Consider the following 13,015-nt stretch of genomic DNA (forward strand, 5'->3'; position numbering starts at 1 on the left):
ACCCTGACCAGGTAATTTTCCTACACTGCATAATTCACCAAGCAGTGTAAATATGTGTTGCAGCTTGAGGATGTAGTGAAGCCGGTTGTGAAAGTCAAACTTTATTCAAACAAGGGGACTTCACCATCGTCAGTTTATTCATTTTCCTGAAGAAACTGATGCTGATCACGCGGACTTACTTTACCATTCTAATGTCCGCTGGTTAAGTTTGGGAAAAATATGTCAACGTGTACGGGAGCTCAAACAGGATATTATTTCATTTTTGGAGCTACTTGAGAATACTGACAATTTTCCTGAGCTGAATGATAGATTGGCTTTGTGATTTAGCTTTTACTGTGGACATACTGACACACATGAACAAGCTGAATGTGAAGCTACAAGGGAAACACCGGTTTGTTCATGAAATGCAAACGTCAGAGCCTTCAAAACCAAGATGGTTTTATTTTTGAAGCAAATGTCAGACTAGTCATTTGCTCATTTCCCCACACTGGCTATATTAAGAGGCCCCACGACATGTGAAGAAATATAGGAAAACACTGGATGACCTGCATGAAGAACCGGAAACGGCACCACAGGAGTTGGAGTTGAAACTGATCTCCAATGTGACATGGTGTTAAGGACAAGTTCAACTCCCAGAAACTGGATGAGTTTCATGCTTCATTAAGTGCAGCCAAATTTCCAAACATCCAGAAGATGGCGCAGAGGATGCTGTTATTTGGCTCTACATGTGTGTGTGTGAACAGACCAAGCAAGCCTGAGTGATGAACACCTCAGATCTATTCTGAGAATTGCCACAACAGAAATACCACCAGACTTCGATGCACTGGCTAAAATGGGTGATCAACATTGTTCTCGTTAAAAAGTATGTTCATACTTCAATGCTTTTTTTTTTTCGTTTGATATGTAGTTAACAAATGCAGTTTTTTATATGTATTGTATCTTGTGCTGACCCGGTCCGTCTGTCAAATTTTAAAAGTCAATGTGGCCCCCAAGCCAAAATTTTGCCCACCCCTGCTTTAGTCTGAATTATCTGCCAAGTGACCAGTTGTTGCTCTTACTCTCCTGTCTGGCCGGGACAACACTATTGTCGTCATAATAGAAGGGTACTTCTGTGTCATGAGCAAATCCTGCCAATGGAGAATGAGTTGAACAATGAAGGATGAGGTAAACAGACCTGCATCCCAATTCTGGTACAGGACTGACATTTTTCCAAAGGATGACAACTAGCAAGTTTGCACCTCTCCAATATACAAAGCTGAAATGTGACATCTTAATGGCTTGAGTGGGCTTGTCCAGGTGAAGGATCACATCCTTCCAAACCAAACTGAATTGAATTGAATTGAATTGAATATCGGGCTGTACTTGTCCATTTCATTACACAATGTGTCAAGGTCAAAGTCCCTTAGCTCTTGTTCGATGGTAACATGGTTGTATGTCGCCATGCTAGAACCTCCTGCCTTTGGGTAATGCAGATCCACCATCTCCTGTTTACAAACACCACCATTACCACCACCTGGAACCAGAGGCTCTGATGTGTCCCACTGCCACACCGGGCAGTTGTATCGCTGGAGTGAGGGTTGAGCACGTTTGTGCTTTTCTTTGCCGGTAGAAAGGACAAACATGGTTCTGACGTCTGCCACTGAATCCTGGAAGGAGATTTGCAGATTTACATACTGGTAAATGCAGTGAAACCCATATAAAATTCCCCTCAGACGTTGTAACGTTTTTAGAAAAATAGAATTCAACCAGTGTCCGAGAACGGATTTTTGTTCAATCTTAAAAATGACATCATGTGAAATTTTAATTGCTTGCATACAAAGAGCTGAAGTGCCTGGCCTTCCATCAAGTTGGAACTTAATCAAGTAAATCTTTTGTTTGTAGCATATTTTCGAAAATGTGGCTGTGAGGGAGCTATTCTGAAACTTGCCAAATTTTGACATCACAGATTGCAATAACAACTGTGCCGCACCATGTTGCTCAGTCTTCCTCCCCACTTTCAAGCCCTGGCCAGACTCATGAGACGCTCCGAAACAAGTTATCATGCTAAACTTGGACGCAGAGAACAGCATTAGCATAGAAGCGGAACTTGATTGCTTGGTTAAGGCATTGGCGCAGCGAGGGTGGGAAAAACGTGTTTGGCGATGAGTCTGCATTTTTCACTGACTAATGCAGTTTGAGAAGGGTTGGGGACTGAAGTCACATGACTTGACTCGAGTTGCATTTCAGTTGCCATTTTTAGGACTTGGACTTGCTTGGCTAAAATCTGCGAAACTCTCGATGTTGACAGTAATCCTGAGACGTGACTTGACAACGTGACTTAGTAATTCTTGCTCGTTTCACATTGAAATCTGCATTTTTCCAGTGTGACGTTTTTTTATTTTTAGTATTTTTGGGGGCATTATGCACAAATCTGTGAACCCACCAAAAAGTGATGATGTAAATTACAGAGGTTAGTGGAGGTGATTGGACAAAAACAAACATAAAAAATATTCATACTCAGTTTTGCTCTGAACCAAAGGCTGGAGCGAGGCTGCCAATGGGTGAGTGTGGCAATGCAAACTGATGGCTTTGATTGCTATGTGGCATGTGGAGTTGGGATATGGGGCAGCCAGGTACCTGCCTCGTGGGACTGTTAGAGAGTCGCCGCCGTTGGGGTGCAGCCCTCGTCAGGCAGACGAAGCCGGGCGCACTAGGACACTTGAATTCAGCTGCTTTCCTGTCATGAGCACCGTGGAGATGAGGAACCTTCGGCTGATTACACTCTTATACTCTCTTCCAGGCAAGTGATCCTGTAAAGCCACATGTGTGGGTGACAGGCCCTGCAGGGGGACAAGTCTTTGGTTGGTCTGGACTCTAACTTCGCTTCGCTGATTAGCGGCCTTTCAAGCATCACCACAAACACGCAACAGGAATAAAACACCACTTTTGGTTGCATCCCGTTTTTCTTTGTGCCTGAGAATCAGTAGATGGGCTAGAGGACCCCCCCTCGCTCTCTCACTTTCTCTTCCTCCCTCTCTCTCTCCTTCTCCGTGACATTGTTCCCTCACCTTGTCTCTGAACAGTACAAATCAACCTAGACAGCTGTGATATACACTGAGTATCCATAAACTGATGCGTGTTCACGTAGTTTAGTTTTATTTAGCTTTACCTTTTCCAGGTAAGGCAATTGTGAACAGATTCTCATTTGCAATGCCGACCTGGCAGCAGACAGCAGAGTAAAACAAAGCAAAACAAATGAAAATACAATTTACATTGAAAACTAACTGTACAGTGTTATTATACAAAGTGAGGCGAGTATTTCTAGACTTGTGCAAAAGTGCCCTAAAAAAAAGCGTATGTTGCAATTTGGCATGATAGATATAAAACTAAATTGAATTTAATTACATGGAAGAAATCTTTCCTGCCTAGAAAGTAGACATAACACAATACACAATTGTATCTAATTGTGTATAAATCGATCTTACTCACCCATCAAGTATCAAAAATAAGCTAGTAATTCTTTTGTTCGTAACCTATTTCTGAAAATGTGTCAGTGAGAGCTATTCTGCACTTCCTTCCACCCAACTCTTACGTAACAAATGGGGCTAGTTTGGACAATAACCGCCACAACGTGTAGTTTGTCCTCAAAGATGCAAGCCAATGAATGTGGTGGAGGCATTTGTGTTTGGCAATGTGTCCATGCACTATATGCACATGTACTGCAACACTGTATTGTACACTTGGACAGCCTCTGCAAGTAAAAATGCTTTTTACAAAAACATCACACAGACATGTCAGCAAATTGTTTAAAATTAATTCATTAAACCTGGGTATACCGTGCCTCCCGCCCAAAGATAGCTGGGATAGGCTCCAGCACTCCCGTGACCCTTGTGAGAAGCAGATCAGATAATGGAGAGGATTTTTTTTCTTTTTTTTAGAAACACGTCTCATTTAAATAACTTAAGTGTTCCTCAGAAAGTTTGTTCCAGGCACAGTGATCAACTCACAGTTACTGGACTGGAAATCTGGATGTCAGGTTTTAGCAGCCTAGGACATTTAAAGTAAAATTATCAAGGAAGGAAGAGGAACTTCTGGGTCGCGAGGAGAACGTGGGATGTGTCTCTTCCACAATCATAGTCATAATCTTATCACAATTTGGCAAAATCAAGACAGTGCTTGTCACGAATACTTTCTTTATGTTGCAAAATGCTTTTTTCGCTTCAGCCCTCCATTTCAACAATGTAATTTTTAAGTCTTCCTTATTGCATCATTTTGTGTAATGGAGCTGTTAATTTGGTACCCAAATTCAGCATTTATTTGTCAGTCCCAAAAAATGACAAATTGTTAATTTGTTGTGGCTTTAGTGTTTGTAAAATGTTTAAGCTGTTATTGGCAAATTTCGAGTTTCTTTTTGCTTTTTGTCTGTCCTCAGCCAGATGCTTTAAAAGAGCCACTGTCTCATGTTTCCTTATCAGGGGAATCTATCGGTACATCATCTAAATAACCAATGGAGTTGAAATTTTGACTCCAAATGTAAATGCAAACCAAATTTGGCCTTCTTTACACACTGGGGTTGAGAAAAATGCATTACTTATCTATTACGGTGAATATTATTGCACCAAATCTGAGGGAATTAAAGTGTCAGGGTCAGGCACGCAAGCTAGTCTTATTTTGTATGTCCTGAGGTGCAGTCGGCACACTCCCCTTAAAGTTTTGTCCAAGTCCAGTCTGTCTCACTTGGTCATTATTTTATGATGTCATGTCATATTGTGAAAAAGGCAGTTGGGGATAGAGAGGAGCGTGTACTCACCTCTCTGGTCTTAATTTTTAACTTTCCATGGTTGTCCTGATGTCAGTCCTGTCTTGTCATCATCTCTTCTATGAAACATTTAATTTTCTTTCTCTCACCTTTCTCATCTTTGACTCCTGATATTTTCATCCAATATTCTACATATCTCTTTATTATTACTTATTATATACTCTTGCAAGGTCGCTATTTTCTGGCTATTTTACTGACCAGTGAAATTGTGTTGATTCTTCTTCTTTTCCTTTTGGCTTGTCCCATTAGGGGTCGCCACAGCGTGTCATCTTTTGCCATCTTAGCCTATCTCCTGCATCTTCCTCTCTAACACCAACTGCCCTCATGTCTTCCCTCACCACATCCATAAACCTTCTCTTTCTCTCTCGCTCTTTTGCCTGGGAGCGCCATCCTGAGCATCCTTCTACCAATATACTCACTCTCTCGCCTCTGAACATGTCCAAACCATCGAAGTCTGCTCTCTCGAATCTTGTCTCCAAAACATCCAGCTTTGGCCGTCCCTCGAATGAGCTCTTTTCTAATCCTATCCAACCTGGTCACTCCGAGCGAGAACCTCAACATCTTCATTTCTGCCACCTCCAGTTCAGCTTCCTGTTGTTTCTTCAGTGCCACCGTCTCTAATCCGTACATCATGGCCGGCCTCACCACTGTTTTGTAAACTTTGCCCTTCATCCTAGCAGAGACTTTTCTGTCACATAACACACCAGACACCTTTCGCCAGCTGTTCCAACCTGCTTGGACCAGTTTCTTCACTTCCTGACCACACTCTCCATTGCTCTGTATTGTTGACCCCAAGTATTTGAAGTCGTCCACCCTCGCTATCTCTTCTCCCTGTAGCCTCACTCTTCCCCCTCTACTTTTCTCATTCACGCACATATATTCTGTTTTACTTCGGCTAATCTTCATTCCTCTCCTTTCCAGTGCATGTCTCCATCTTTCCAGTTGTTCCTCTGCATGCTCCCTGCTTTCACTGCATATGACAATATCATCTGCGAACATCATGGTCCAAGGGGATTCCAGTCTAACCTCATCTGTCAGCCTATCCATTATCACTGCAAACAGGAAGGGGCTCAGAGCTGATCCCTGATGCAGTCCCACCTCCACCTTAAATTCCTCTGTCACACCTAAGGCACACCTCACCATTGTTCTGCTGCCATCATACATGTCCTGTACTATTTTAACATACTTCTCTGCCACACCAGACTTACGCATGCAGTACCACAGTTCCTCTCTTGGTACTCTGTCATAGGCCTTCTCTAGATCCACAAAGACACAATGTAGCTCCTTCTGACCTTCTCTGTACTTTTCCACGAGCATCCTCAAGGCAAATAATGCATCTGTGGTACTCTTTCTAGGCATGAAACCATACTGTTGCTCGCAGATACTTACTTCTGTCCTGAGTCTAGCCTCCACTACTCTTTCCCATAACTTCATTGTGTGGCTCATCAACTTTATTCCTCTATAGTTCCCACAGCTCTGAACATCCCCTTTGTTCTTAAAAATGGGAACTAGAACACTTTTCCTCCATTCTTCAGGCATCTTTTTGCCCGCTAGTATTCTGTTGAATAAGTTGGTCAAAAACTCCACAGCCATCTCTCCAAATTGCTTCCATACCTCTACCGGTATGTCATCAGAACCAACTGCCTTTCCATTTTTCATCCTTTGTAGTGCCTTTCTGACTTCCCCCTTAGTAATCATTTCCACTTCCTGGTCCTTCACTCTTGCCTCTTCAACTCTTCCTTCTCTCTCATTTTCTTCATTCATCAACTTCTCAAAGTATTCTTTCCATCTATTTAGCACACTACTGGCACCAGTCAACACATCTCAGTCTCTATCCTTAATCACCCTTATCTGTTGCACATCCTTCCCATCTCTATCCCTGTCTGGCCAACCTGTAGAGATCCTTTTCTCCTTCTTTCGTGTCCAACCTGGTGTACATGTCTTCATATGCCTCTTGTTTAGCCTTTGCCACCTCTACCTTTGCCCTACGTCGCATCTCGATGTACTCCTTTCGCCTCTCCTCAGTCCTCTCAGTATCCCACTTCTTCTTCGCTAATCTCTTTCCTTGTATGACTCCCTGTATTTTGGGGTTCCACCACCAAGTCTCCTTCTCCCCTTTCCTACCAGATGACACACCAAGTACTCTCCTGCCTGTCTCTCTGATCACCTTGGCTGTCGTCGTCCAGTCTTCCGGGAGCTTCGGTTGTCCATCGAGAGCCTGTCTCACCTCTTTCCGGAAGGCCGCACAACATTCTTCCTTTCTCAGCTTCCACCACATGGTTCTCTGCTCTACCTTTGTCTTCTTAATCTTCCTACCCACCACCAGAATCATCCTATATACTACCATCCTATGCTGTCGAGTTACACTCTCCCCTACCACTACTTTACAGTCAGTAACCTCCTTCAGATTACATCGTCTGCACAAAATATAATCTACCTGCGTGGTTCTACCTCCGCTCTTGTAGGTCACTATATGTTCCTCCCTCTTCTGGAAATAAGTGTTCACTACAGCCATCTCCATCCTTTTTGCAAAGTCCACCACCATCTGCCCTTCAAAGTTCCTTTCCTGGATGCCATACTTTCCCATCACGTCTTCATCGCCCCTGTTTCCTTTACCAATATGTCCATTACAATCTGCACCAATCACAACTCTCTCGCTGTCTGGGATGCTCAGAACTACTTCATCTAGTTCCTTCCAGAATTTCTCTTTCAACTCTAGGTCACATCCTACCTGTGGTGCATAGCCGCTAACCACATTATACATAACACCCTCAATTTCAAATTTTAGTCTCATCACTCAATCTGATACTCTTTTCACCTCCAAGACATTCTTAGCCAGCTCTTCCTTTAAAATAACCCCTACTCCATTTCTCTTCCCATCTACTCCGTGGTAGAATAATTTATACCCTGCTCCCAAACTTCTAGCCTTACTACCTTTCCACCTGCTCTCTTGGATGCACAGAATATCAACCTTTCTCCTAATCATCATGTCAACCAACTCCTGTGCTTTTCCTGTCATAGTCGCAACATTCAAAGTCCCTACACTCAGCTGCAGGCTCTGTGCATTCCTCTTTTTCTTCTGACGCTGGATCCGGTTTCCTCCTTTTCTTATATATATATATATATTTCTTATATATCTGATATCCATTTGTATAAATATTGGTTTTGTGTTGGATTTAATTTTTCAGACATATTTCCAATCTATACACTGCAGTGTGTCCCTAAATTTTTCCTTACAATATTTTCCCTCATTTTAGTCCATCTGAACCAGTCAACAACTCCTATGGAGTTCGAAGTGGCTTTGTTCTGGAGATCTAAGTGGATTTGTTCTCTAACTCTTTCAAGTGGAGAATTCTTGCCTTTATTTTCCAAAGTGATGTGTTAAGTTTACCACTGAGGCTATACCTCTTTCACACAATTTTCTCTTGCACACGCGGGATTAGGGGTGTTTATTTATTGCGAAGCTATTTACACACGGAATTTAAGTGCGCGACAGGGCTCCGCGACCCTCGGGGTGTTAGGGAATTTTAGGGGCAAAAGCTATTTTCACACAGAATTTAGGTGCGCCCTAACCCTAATATGAGAACTTTATATCCAATTAATCCAACACTGGGACAAACTGTTCCTCATCAGGAACAGGAGATCTGGTGGCAAGGAGCAAAATAGAAGAGTCAAATGCTACACACTATCCATGCATCCATTTTCTTAGCCGCTTAACCCAACAAGGGTCGCGGGGAGTGCTGGGGCCTAGCCCAGCTATCAACGAGCAGGAGGCGGGGTACACCCTGAACTGGTTTCCAGCTAATCCCAGGGCACATCGAGGCAAACAGTCGGACTCACAATCACACCTATGGGCAATTTAGAGGGTCCAATTAATGTTGCATGTTTTTGTGATGTGGGAGGAAACCGGAGTGCCTGGAGAAAACCCACACAGGCACGAGGAGAACATGCAAACTCCACACAGGCGGGTCAGGGTTTGAACCTGGGACTTCAGAACTGTGAGACCAACGCTTTATGCTAGATACTAATAAACAGTAGATGTCCCACAATGCATTGACCTGTACTTGCTGCTATCCAGATTTCTTGAAGGTGGCTCAGATCTTGGAAAACTTCTGCAAATCAGAAATACAATTACAACTGTAGACATGTAAACACACAAAGTATTTTATCCACAATTCTCACACCTTCTGAAAATTTCTGGGAGGTAAGACATTGTGCATATACACTGTTTCTTGAGCCAAGGCTGCATCCATCAACTTTCTCTTTCTGTTGCTGAGGCATCACTCGTTTCCATTTGAGTGACATTTCTGTACACAAACAGCTAGGTTTAAACATCAACTGAAATTATTTTAATTCCTTCATAACAACAAACAGCGATTTGCGGTCCAAACTCACGCACTCTGGTACCGCAAAGGGAACATGTTGGTCATAAAAGCGATCCATGCTGCAGAAGTCTTCACCCTGGAATATATACTGAAGACTATTTTACTTTTATTACACTTTCATTATTTGCTTAAATATGACCTTGTACATTTAATCAACAGATAAAGTGTTGTCCTTGATCTTTGTACACAGAAAACCGGGTAGTGGCATCCTCCTCTCCCAGGCATTGCCGTGGAGACGAACGACACCAGAGAAGGAGCGGGAAGTTACCATCCGGCCCAGGACGAGACTGCGGGGGGGCAGCCACTTTTACCATGGACCCGTTCCCGGGCAGCTCTTGTCTTCTTCTTTGGCTATCCTGCCAGAAGACACAGGTCTCGTGTGCGGCAGATACCTAGATAAGACCCAGACGTCTGTACTGCACATTACTTTGTAATAAATCCATTTGCTGTTAACTTTTTCGAATCATTGGTCATATCTTCCTCGACTCGTGAACACACATAGGGTCCTTCGTGAACACACGTAGGGTCCAAAGTCACAAATCCCTATAATACATAAACATTGGAACCATTGTCACATTTTCAAAATGATCTATTGCCATTTGATTGTTTGTTTACATGTTTGTAAATGAATAATTTCAAAAAGGGTAGTGTTATAAAACCTCCTCATTATACCAGTGGAATATGCATCTGTCATGTATCATGCAGTAAATTGTTGCAGTTTGTAGTGATTTAAATTGCAAAAAGTATATGGATTCTGGACACTATGTAACGTTTTATTATTATTGTAAGGTACAGGTTGAGTGAAACTGGAGCCATAATATTCCAATCGTAAACCTATATCAAAGTACAAATGAAGTTAGACCGCAAGGGGCGGAGGGATGTTTTTCACGATGAACTGAAAATTTATCCTAGCCTGAGTTCTTCATGATTAAGTAATTTAATACGAACGCAAAAGAGTGTTGGGGGTCTGAATAAAACACTTTCGCAATAGTACAAAATAGTAGTTTTTAAATAATGCACGCATTGCTGCCTCTCCGTTATAAAATGGCGAATAACTTTATACTCATCTGCTTGAACGAAGAAGCCATGCCACGATCGCAAAGTCAAAGCATAATAATTGAAAAATCACGCACGCCTCACCGAAAGTGAAACTCCGCTTTGGTTTCCAGGGCAACATTTCTGCAGATTGTCAACTCAAAACTCGATTACAAATGTTGTCAATGGAGACGCCTCGGACTCTTCACATGGGCTCACAGATATGTCAAAAACAACCAATCGGCTATGCGAGCACCATTCGGTTCACACGTCTCTATTTTTGATAATGACGCCCTTCATTCGTCAACGTTCTCTTAAAGGGCCAGTCGTCCCAAAACGTCATGACGTTATTCAATTGTTTGGCGTCATCATCTGAGTGTTATTATGTCAAAATGTGAACTACAGGAAGAGGATCGTTGTAAATTATTTCCCATTTACACTAGACCAGTAAAATGTTAGCTTGGCTGGCTACACCGAATTCTAGCATGGGGCTATTTACGGAAAGAAAGAAAATTTACAAATAAAACAAAAATACATCATGACAAAATTTTGTTGGTATTTAACCCCCAAAAAATCTAACCACCGATATTACAAAACAGGTAACTACTGAATTCTCAACTTTGTCCCATTGTAAATGCATTAAATAGTATATTTTGAACAGATGGTACTGGTAATATCAATATTTACATAAATAGCCTGTGTGAAATTCTGGTGTCGAAAAAACTCCAATAGAAGTAATACACAAAAACAACCATCCATCCATTTTCTTAGCTGCTTATCCTCACGAGAGTCACAGGAGTGCTGGAGCCTAACCCAGCTGTACACCCTAACTAGCTGCCAGTCAATCGCAGGTCAGATGGAGACAAACAGCCACATTCACAGTCACACCTAGGGACAATTTAGAGTTTCCAATTATGTTGAATGTTTTTGGGATGTGGGAGGAAACCAAAGTGCCAGGGGAAAACCCATCCAGGCACGGGTAGAACATGGAAACTCCACACAGGCAGAGCCGGGATTGAACCCGGGTCCTCAGAACCGTGAAGCCAACACTTTCTAGCTGCCCCACTTATTTTTAAGTTGTTAACCTCCATAAACAATGAAAGTTGTAACTTGTTTTCACTTCATTTTTGCCTTTCAGTGAGAATAATCCAGTCATTCTTGGGTTTCTACGAGAATGAAATTTGTCTGAATGTCTGTGGTGGCTTTGCAAAAGACACTTGAGATGTCGTCTTCAGTGACAGCGGATCTGTTTGGATTTCTTGAACTTATATATTCCACAATTCCTACTTCCATACACGATTTCAAGTACTGGGCTACTCGAAATACACTGCAACCAAATATTTGTCCAACAGCGTTGTCAGTTCAATTAATATTTCCCCCATTTATGGTGAGCATGAAGAGTGCTTATGGCCACGCTACCCTGAGAACGCCTGATCTCGAAAACTAAGCGCGTTTGGCCTTGGTTAGTACTTGGATGGGAGACCACTTGGAATTACCAGTTTCTGTGAGCTCTCTCCGGCTAAAATGCAGAGGGGTTGTGTCAAGCGTTTATCTGAGATGACACACTGGCGACCCCAAATGGGACAAGCCGAAAGGAAAAGATTATGAGCATGAAGAGATGCCCTAAATCTAACTGTGGAGAAAATGTTGAACAAAAAATTATAAAAGGTCTCTGTGTCGTACTTATTCTGTTCACAAGTCATTCGTTTATAATAAAGAAACACAAACATCGTATTTTCTATTTTATTGCAGTGAGAGTTTGAGTCGTTTCACTAGTGACTGAGTTGCTGTGACTTCTTTCGTTCACCAGATGTCACTAAGTTTCTCATCGAAGAACCAAAGCTGTTTGGCACAAATTGAAGGAATTTCAGCCACGCATTATAATTACGTCGCGTAAAAAGTAATGTATTCGTATGTAAAAAATATTCCTGAAAATGCATCCGCATTTAAACAAGAAAATGTGTTTGAATAGGCTTTTTTCGTTTTTTTTTCCAATTGAGCCGTTGGCCTTAGTCACCTCACTCCCGTACATTCCAATTGTAAACTAATCTTCAGTATTCCACCAAATTCCATCGGTTGAGAAATGATCGAATTACGACTTAATTTTAGAGTGCATGAAGAAAACGACTTAGCCGCAACTTCGCTAGCGTCTTTATTGGATGGGTAACAAGCTACATCTAGAGGCCACGCTTCCTCCATTCTTTTGTTGCGGTTAGATCAGAATCGCCTCTTTACTCAGTGTCCGTCGTGGAATTTGGAAAGAAACCAAACCCATTCCGAACTAGTATATCTGATCAATTCATCATTTCTGACCACAACTTTATAAGAGTGGAGGCCCTTAACGTCGAACTCGTGCCTGTTCCTCATCGCCGCCGAGGCTAAAAAGGCGCTTTTCTTATCACTTCCGGTCACAGTCGGGCCACAGCTAGAACCGGATCAAATAAGATCAATGTGTAGCTTTTAGAGAAAAATCACACGCATTCTACATTCACGCAGTCAGACGCAACACCATTCACAAACACGCGCACAGCAGCTAATGTTCCTCAGCAGCCACTCAAAGTACGCCGTCACCAAAAGCTTCCGGGGAGGATAAACCGCCTTGCATCAAGGGAAAAATCCAACCCCTTTGCTTATTTTCGAACAACACGTACACTCAACGACAAAAACGCAATGTCAGATACAACAGGGGGATTAAAAATGCATAAGAACATAAACAGACGTAAACACATTGTTGGTCTTAAAATAACAAAAGGCTCTAAGAGGTAGAGTAAGTTTGATTTGAGGACGATTGCTTCAT

The 13,015-nt window shown here is 42.3% G+C and overlaps 1 non-coding gene across 1 annotated transcript; it reads right to left on the reverse strand.

Annotated features, from left to right (window-relative positions):
* Positions 1-12,430: 12,430 nt before the first annotated feature.
* On the reverse strand, positions 12,431-12,752 carry LOC133497359 (small Cajal body-specific RNA 2). Its single transcript, XR_009794040.1, has one exon. It is a non-coding gene; the product is annotated as a small Cajal body-specific RNA 2 (non-coding RNA).
* Between the last annotated feature and the right edge of the window lie 263 nt (positions 12,753-13,015).

Source organism: Syngnathoides biaculeatus, chromosome 2, assembly GCF_019802595.1.
Source record: "Syngnathoides biaculeatus isolate LvHL_M chromosome 2, ASM1980259v1, whole genome shotgun sequence".
Taxonomy (NCBI): domain Eukaryota; kingdom Metazoa; phylum Chordata; class Actinopteri; order Syngnathiformes; family Syngnathidae; genus Syngnathoides; species Syngnathoides biaculeatus.